Source organism: Monodelphis domestica, chromosome 8 (genome assembly GCF_027887165.1).
Source record: "Monodelphis domestica isolate mMonDom1 chromosome 8, mMonDom1.pri, whole genome shotgun sequence".
Classification (NCBI taxonomy): domain Eukaryota; kingdom Metazoa; phylum Chordata; class Mammalia; order Didelphimorphia; family Didelphidae; genus Monodelphis; species Monodelphis domestica.
Genome location: NC_077234.1, coordinates 92,538,597 through 92,546,411, shown reverse-complemented (window position 1 = coordinate 92,546,411; position 7,815 = coordinate 92,538,597). Strand labels below are relative to the sequence as shown.

General features: G+C 33.9%; 1 pseudogene; it reads left to right on the top strand.

Moving 5' to 3' along the window:
- Positions 1 to 1,307: 1,307 nt before the first annotated feature.
- Positions 1,308 to 4,131, top strand: LOC130455991 (dynein light chain Tctex-type 3-like; annotated as a pseudogene).
- The last annotated feature ends 3,684 nt before the right edge of the window (positions 4,132 to 7,815 follow it).

The window sequence follows — 7,815 nt, the reverse complement described above, 5'->3', positions numbered from 1 at the left end:
TTATTTTTGTAAATAGAGATAAGTGAGTTTTGAGACAAAGGTAGCAAAATTTGGCAACTGATGGTACATGTGGAGAGTGAGAAATTGAAGATAACACCTTTTTGCTAAAGGTATGATGGTTTAATTAGAAAAATTCTAGGCGAACAGCAAAGAAGGGAATTAAAAGAACTGATAGCTTCAATAACGTAACATACCAACAATTCCAAAAGAAGGTTTGATAGAAAAATGTCATCTGTGCCCTCATTACTTATTATCTGCACTAGTCTTGAGGGGAAGCAAAGAGCTAGAAAAAAAATTTGACATGAGGGACATGATACCTTACTTCTGGGACCAGGAGATGAATGGTAGATGACTTATACAAAGAAATTATAAATGATCTGAGTTAGTCATTGATTTCCTAAATTTCTGCATCCCTATAGGTGATCTTCTAAAGTGATGTAGAGTCTAGGAGCCTCAAATCCTGACTTTATCTATGTCACCTTGGGCAAGTTATTAAACCTCATGGGCTCTCGGCTTCCTCCATTGCCCTTCCAGCTCTGAATCTATTATCTGTTATAGATGATATTGCCTTGGTATAGGGTATTGATGATATGGCCAGTTGATATTGATCAGCTAACTGTTAGGGTCACCTGGTGATAGATGATATATAAAGCTGCTGGACACAGTATAATCCAACAACTATTTATTAATTCTTATCAGGAGAGGTAGGGAAAGAATAATGAGGTAGAGATATAAAGGATATCTTAAATCTAAACTAATGTTTCTAACTATTCCCAAATCCCAACTATCCCACAAGGGATTTATTCTTGTTTATCAAAGGCAAACCTTAAAATCTATTCTATCACTGTCTTATCTAAACCTCAAATCTATCTTCCTAACCTTATTCTAATATATAAATTTATATATAATTAATCTCCATAAATATTTGTAAAATCAACAAGCTCTTTTAGCTTAACTGTCAAATATGGCAGCTAGAAATCCTTAAGATGTTAAGACTTCTCAGCAGGATGACTCACTATACCAGCTAGAGGAAAACAGTGCTCCCTCTTGGTAGCTGGTTCTCTGGGACATATTGGTATGTAGTATCTTTCCTAGCTTTTTATTTAATATTTTTGTACCATTGTTCATTAAGTGATATTAATATGTAGTTTTCTTTCTCTGTATTGTCCCTCCTAATCTTTAGAAGGAGTTTGAGTGCTTTTGTTCCCAGTTTTTTTTTAATTAATTCATTTTTATTTTAAAATATTTTTCCAAGTTTACATGATTCATTTTCTTTCCCTTCCCTTTTCCATCCTCCCTCCCAGAACTGACAAACAATTCCACTAGGTTTTACAAATTTTATCATTTGATACCTATTTCCATATTATTAATTTTTGCTATAGAGTGATCTTTTAAAGCCTAAACTGCAGATCACATACCCATATGTACATGTGACAAGTGATGTCATATGTTTTTCTTTTGCATTTCTACTCCCATAGTTCTTTCTCTCAATGTGGTTAGCATTTTTTCCCCATAAGTTCTTCAGGAGTGATCTGGCTTGTTGCACTGTTACTAGTATCAAAGTCCATTACATTGGATTGTTCCACAATGTTTCACTTTCAATATAAAGTGTTCTCTTGGTTCTGCTTATTTCGCTCTGCATCAGTTCATTGAGGTTCTCCAAGTTCACATAGAAATACTCCAGTTCATCATTCCTTACAGCACAATAGTATTCCATTACCATTATATACCACAATTTGTTCAGCCATTCCCCAATTGAGGGACACTCATTTTCCAATTTTTTTCTGCCACAAAGGTTGAAGCTATGAAAATTTTTGTAAGAGTATTTTTCATTATTATCTCTTTGTACAAAACTAGTAGTGGTATTTTTAGATGAAAGGGTATGCATTCTTTTAAAGCCCATTACACATAATTCCAAATTGCCTTCCAGAATGGCTGGATTAATTCTCAACTCCACTATCAAGGCATTAGTGTCCTGATTTTGCCACAACCCTTCCAACATTTATTCTTTTCCTTTACCATCATATTGGCCAATCCGCTAGGTATAAGGTGGCACCTCAGTGTTGTTTTGATTTGTATTTCCCTAATTATGAGAGATTTAGAACACTTTTTCATGTGCTTGTTGATAGTTTTGATTTATTTATTTGAAAACTCCCTATTCATGTCCCTTATCTGTTCTCAGTTTTAAAAAATACACATAAGATTCCACATTGTGACTTTCCTCATTGCGATTTCAATTTATTGACAGTCACATAAGAAATTAATCAGAAATTTTGGGGGAGATTTGTTGAAGCCACAGATAACATGCACACACCAGAAACTCAGAAATGCATGAAATATATTTGTATTATATATTATCAACAATTATACAATTGTATATTGTATAATATCAACATATTTTATCTTCTAATTCCATAAATATACAGTGATTCCCTCACCTATCACAGGAGTTACATTCCAGAGACCCCATGATAGGTGAAAATCCACAAAGTAGTGACGTTATATTTATTTTATCATTTATATATATTTTTAAGGCTTTATAAACCTTTCCTACTCTCCTATAAACCTTTTCTACATTCTTATTAACCTTTCCCACATTCTTATTAATCTTTCCCACACTCTTATAAACACCTCATATGCTCTTAAACACTTTCTGAATGAATGGGCAAAGTGTGGGAGAACAAACAGATTGATGCTACAATCCCTGAGCCAGTCAGTGCCCAGGATACAGGACAAAGCACTATGCCAGCCAATAGTGTGCCGTGTATAATCTCACGTTGGCAAACTTACCCAAGCAGTAGTGGCATACTGTGGTTCCATTGTTACAGTATGGTATTCATCTGCAAAATCCTGTGATATAGTGAAAACGCCACAATACAGAATTAGATTTTTTTTTAACCCACAATATAGTGAAACTATGATAAGTGAACTTCGATATAGCAAGGGACAACTGTATAAAGTTTCTTTTTCTGCAAACACTTCATAAAAGAAATTGGAAAAATTCAAACTTCTTTTCTGGTACGAAGAGAAGGCCAAACAATTTTATTCATATTTTCCAGATCTTGAGGGTACCATGCCCCTAACTGCCTCAATGTGGAAGAGATACCTATAGCTAGTCATTCAATAAACATTTATTACCTATTATGTGCCAAGCACTGTGTCACTGGATCAAAGAGTAGTTGGTAGACAGTAATGTGTGGGAAGACTGGAAAGGTAAGAAGGAACTAGGTTATAAAGGGCTTTGAATGCCAAACAGAGCATTTTGTATTTGATCCTGAAGATAATAGGGAGCTCCTGGAGTTTATTGTGTAGGAGGGATAGCATGATTGGGCCTGTGCTTTAAGAAAATCACTTGACTGAATAAGGGATGGTTTGGAGTAAGGGAAACATGAAGCAAGCTGACCTACCAATAGGCACAGGGGAAGGAGGGCCTGCACTAGAGTAGTAGCAATATCAGAGAAGAGAAGGGGGCATATTCATGAAATGTTGCAAAGGAAGAGTAGCCACTGCCATAAAGGAGTATCAGCCCCACAGTGATGGGATTGCTTCAGTGCTGTTGAAGCACACAATATTGTAAAAGAGTATATTGATGCTATATTGGGCAGTGTGGATTATAATCAAAATAATGTCAACCAATGGGTTGCAATTATAGTAGACCAGTCCTTAACACGTTTGATAAAGTTAGGGAAAATGCATAAATATATTGTTACTTATGCAGTGATGCAGAAGAGTGGATTGGCTATACACAAAACCAGCTCATTTGGGGGGAATCTGTATGATAAGATGGGAGAATCAAACTATGAACTGTATCATCAATGTTTTTACCAATGCTTTTATCCTGAAGCTAATTGGAAATTATACCAGCAAATTTAACATAAGAAATTATCAAAATATTCTTTAATAAAACTATTTATAGTATTAATTACCTCATTACTGCACTAGAAGTGAAATGTGCAACTGGCTTTAGAACAGGAAAAAGTGATTATAATTGACTTATAGCTCATAACATACTTTAATGAAATGTTTGCATTTAAACATTTGCATTAAAATTTTCTAAATACTAGAAATATGACAAACCCCAAAAAGGCTAAATACTATATTTATATTCGCACTAGCTTTCTATAACATTTTATATCCAGGAAGGTGAAGGAACTAAATTTGGAATAATGAAGTCCTCTTGAGTTGAAAAAATAACATTCTGCTTGCCTAAGTCTGTATCATTAACCTAAGTTTTTAATTCAATAGTAATCAATGCCTTATTTGATTATACATGCAAGAGAGTATAAGTATTATATGTTTTCCTTTCTATCAAGTACTGTTATATAGTAACTAGAATTAGTTTTTTTCCCCAAGTAATTATTTAATGATTTATTGCCTTTAATTCCAAATTCTACAGTTAATAATTGAACAATATTGAAGAATTTATTTCTCTAGCCTAATAAAATTCACTGTAGAAAAATAACACATGAATTCAATAATAATTGTCTTTCAAATCATTCATTCTATTTTCAACAAATATTGCTGATTACCTGCTATATGCAGCATTCTGTTTAGTTGTCACATTGTTGGTGCCTTCTACCCAATTTGGAAATTGTAGCATTTATAATTTGGATTATGGATAAAGGGATAAAAGTATTTCTTTGAAAGTTGAGTATATATAAAGCAGTGGCACTTAATTAATTAAGACTGTCTGCCCTTTGATCCAGCCATACCACTGCTTTGTACCCCAAAGAGCTAATAAGGAAATATTCATGTATAAAAATATTCATAGTTGTGCTCTTTGTGGTAGAATAATAAAGTGGAGGAATTCCATGTGAACTGGAATGACCTCCAGGAATTGATGTAGAGTGAAAAGAGCAGAACCAGGAGAACATTGTACACAGAGACTGATACATTGTGGTACAATTAAATGTAACACTTTTCTACTAGCAGCAATGCTATGATCCAGGACAATTCTGAGGGACTTATGAAAAAGAATGATATCCATATCCAGAGAAAGAACTTTGGGAGTAGAAACATAGAAGAAAAATATATGACAGATTACATGGTTCCAGGGAGATGTAGACTCTAAATGATCACTCTATTGCTAATATTAATAATATGGAAGTAGGTTTTGATCAATGATACATGTAAAACCCAGTGGACTTGCTTGTTGATTCTGAGAGGGGGAGAAGAGGGAAGGGAAAGAACATGAATCATGTAACCACCAAAAATATTTTAAATTAATTAATTAAAGAAAAACTTTTTAAAAAGAGGAAAATAAAATGATCAGAAGTCATGCAGAAGTTAGCTAAATGATGTTCTTGCTATAAGTAGATTTTATTTACCACTGTAGACATGACTTAAATACTTAAAGAAAGTTGGTCATAATAAATATGCACATTTAATTTTGGTCTTAGATTCATAACTAGTAAGTTGTATTTTTTTATTATTAGCTGGCATTTTTAAACTACCTACATGAAGTTTAAAATGTATAAATTATAAACATAAAATAGATATTCATTAGCAGGTTATATAATAGCTCAGGAATTATAAAATATAAATAAATAAATTGAGAAGTAAAGACTTAAAATTATACACACAGCAGGGCTATCAAATGAAAAGTCAGTCTGCTGTCTAAGCAAGCAAATAAAGTTATAAATGCAGATAGTCTTTTAACACCAAGTAAATCTATAAAATGAAACCAATACATTGAATTTTTGAATTTTGAAAACAGTAGATAATATAGTAAATATTAATGGGGCACAAGGTGGTAATATTTGCATATTTGTATTTTAGCTACATAACAAGGATAGCTGAAGAACTTAAGATAAATGTGCAACCCAGTGGAATTGCTTGTTGTCTCTGGGAAGGGGAGAAAAGGGGGGGGAAGAAAATGAATCATGTAAACATGGAAAAATATTTTTAAAATAAATAAAAATTTTTAAAAAGAACTTAAGGTAAATATTAGAAAAAGCTAAGTTCAATTTAAATGTAGTATACCATTTTTGGTATATCAAAAGTTATCTTTGACGCTATTTTTCTTGCACTTGAAGATTATACTAAGAGTGATCAAAATGCTAGTCTAATTGAGTGATGCTAGTGAATCTCAGTTTCTTAAAAAATACAATCAGGGCAGCTGGGTGGCTTAGTGTAGAGAGAGTCTGGCCTAGAAATGGGAGGTCCCAGGTTCAAATGTGACCTCAAACACATCCTGGTTGTAGGACCCTGGGCAAGCCACTTAAACCCCATTGCCTAGCACTTACTGTTCTTCTACCTTGGAACCAATACTTAGTATTGAGTCTAAGACCAAAGGTAAGAGTTTAAGAAGAAAACTATCACAGGAACATATGTCTTGTGAAATCATGTTTTAAAGAATTTGCTTGATACTGTTTCTGTAGTTGAAAGATAATAAAAATTGTCTGCCTTATATATATCAAAATATAGCAACAACTTTTATGATAGCAAAAAATCAGAAACAAAGCAAATGCCCATTGATTGGTGAATGGCTAAACACATTTTTGCGTACCTTGAAGGTAAGGAAACATTACTGTGTTATTAGAAATGACAAAAATGATAACTATAGAGAAGCAAAGGAAGACTTATAGGTACTTTGTTTTTATTGTTGTTTTGTTAGTGTTATGCAGAAATTATTCACCTGGTTCTGCTCTCCTCATTCTGCATCAATTCACAATCTTTCCAGATTTCTCTGAAACTATCCCTTCTGTAATTTTTATACATAATAATATTCCATTATATTCAAATATCACAATTTGTTCTGTCAATCTCCAATGGATCAGCCCTTCCTTAGTTTGTAGTTCTTTGCTATATAAAAAGAATTATTATGAATATTTTTGTACACAAGGATCTTTTTCCTCTTTCTTTGACCTCTGTGGGGTATAGCCCTAATACCACTATTGCTAGGTCAATGAGTGTACACAATTTAGTGACTTTGGTGACATTGTTCAAAATTGCTTTCCAGAATGGCTATATCAATTCATGGCTCAACCAACAAATGTGGTTGTGTACTTAATTTTTTTCCTACTTCCAACACTTTTCACTTTCTTTTTTTGTCATTTTTGCCCATTTTATGGGTATAAAGTAGAACCTCCAGAGTGGCTTGAATTTTCTTTAATTTTTAGTTATTTGGAGCATTTGCTCATGTGGTTGTTGATAGCTTAGATTTCATCCTTTGAAAACTATCTTGCCAGGTGGGCCAAACCAGGTTGAGGGTAACTGATAGGTCTCAGACCTGTCAGTGAGTTAGGGAGATGTCTACCCTAGGCATATGAAGACTTCCCCCAATAGAGTGGATGGATGAGAACATTACGATGAGTGAGCTTAGAACCTGGTTAGACGTTGAAGTTACCTACTGCACCCAAACCATCACCAGTCATTTTAACTTTTTCTTGCCACTGCACATCAATGACTCCCCAAGTGAGAATGACACCTAAAGACTTTGTGAAACTCTTAATGATGCCTTTTGGGTCCTTTTCAAGTACAAGGACAACAACCAATGGTGGGATCTAGACAGCTGGCCAGTCAGCTATTCTGAGCCCATACAGAGGCACATTGTGCTGCCATGGTCATTTCTTACCTTGGTGAGACAGATGAGGAACCTGCTTCTGCTTCAGTCATGATATGTAATGGAAATATCTTGAAAAGACTGGAGAGCCAGGTCTAGAGATAGGAGGTCCTGGATTCAAATTCGACCTCAGACACCTCCTAGCTGTGTGACCTTTACCATTCTAGAACAAATACAAAGTTATTGATTCTAAAACGAAAGGTAAGGGTTTAAAAGCAAAAAGAATGAAAAGAAAAAAGACTCTAGAGCAT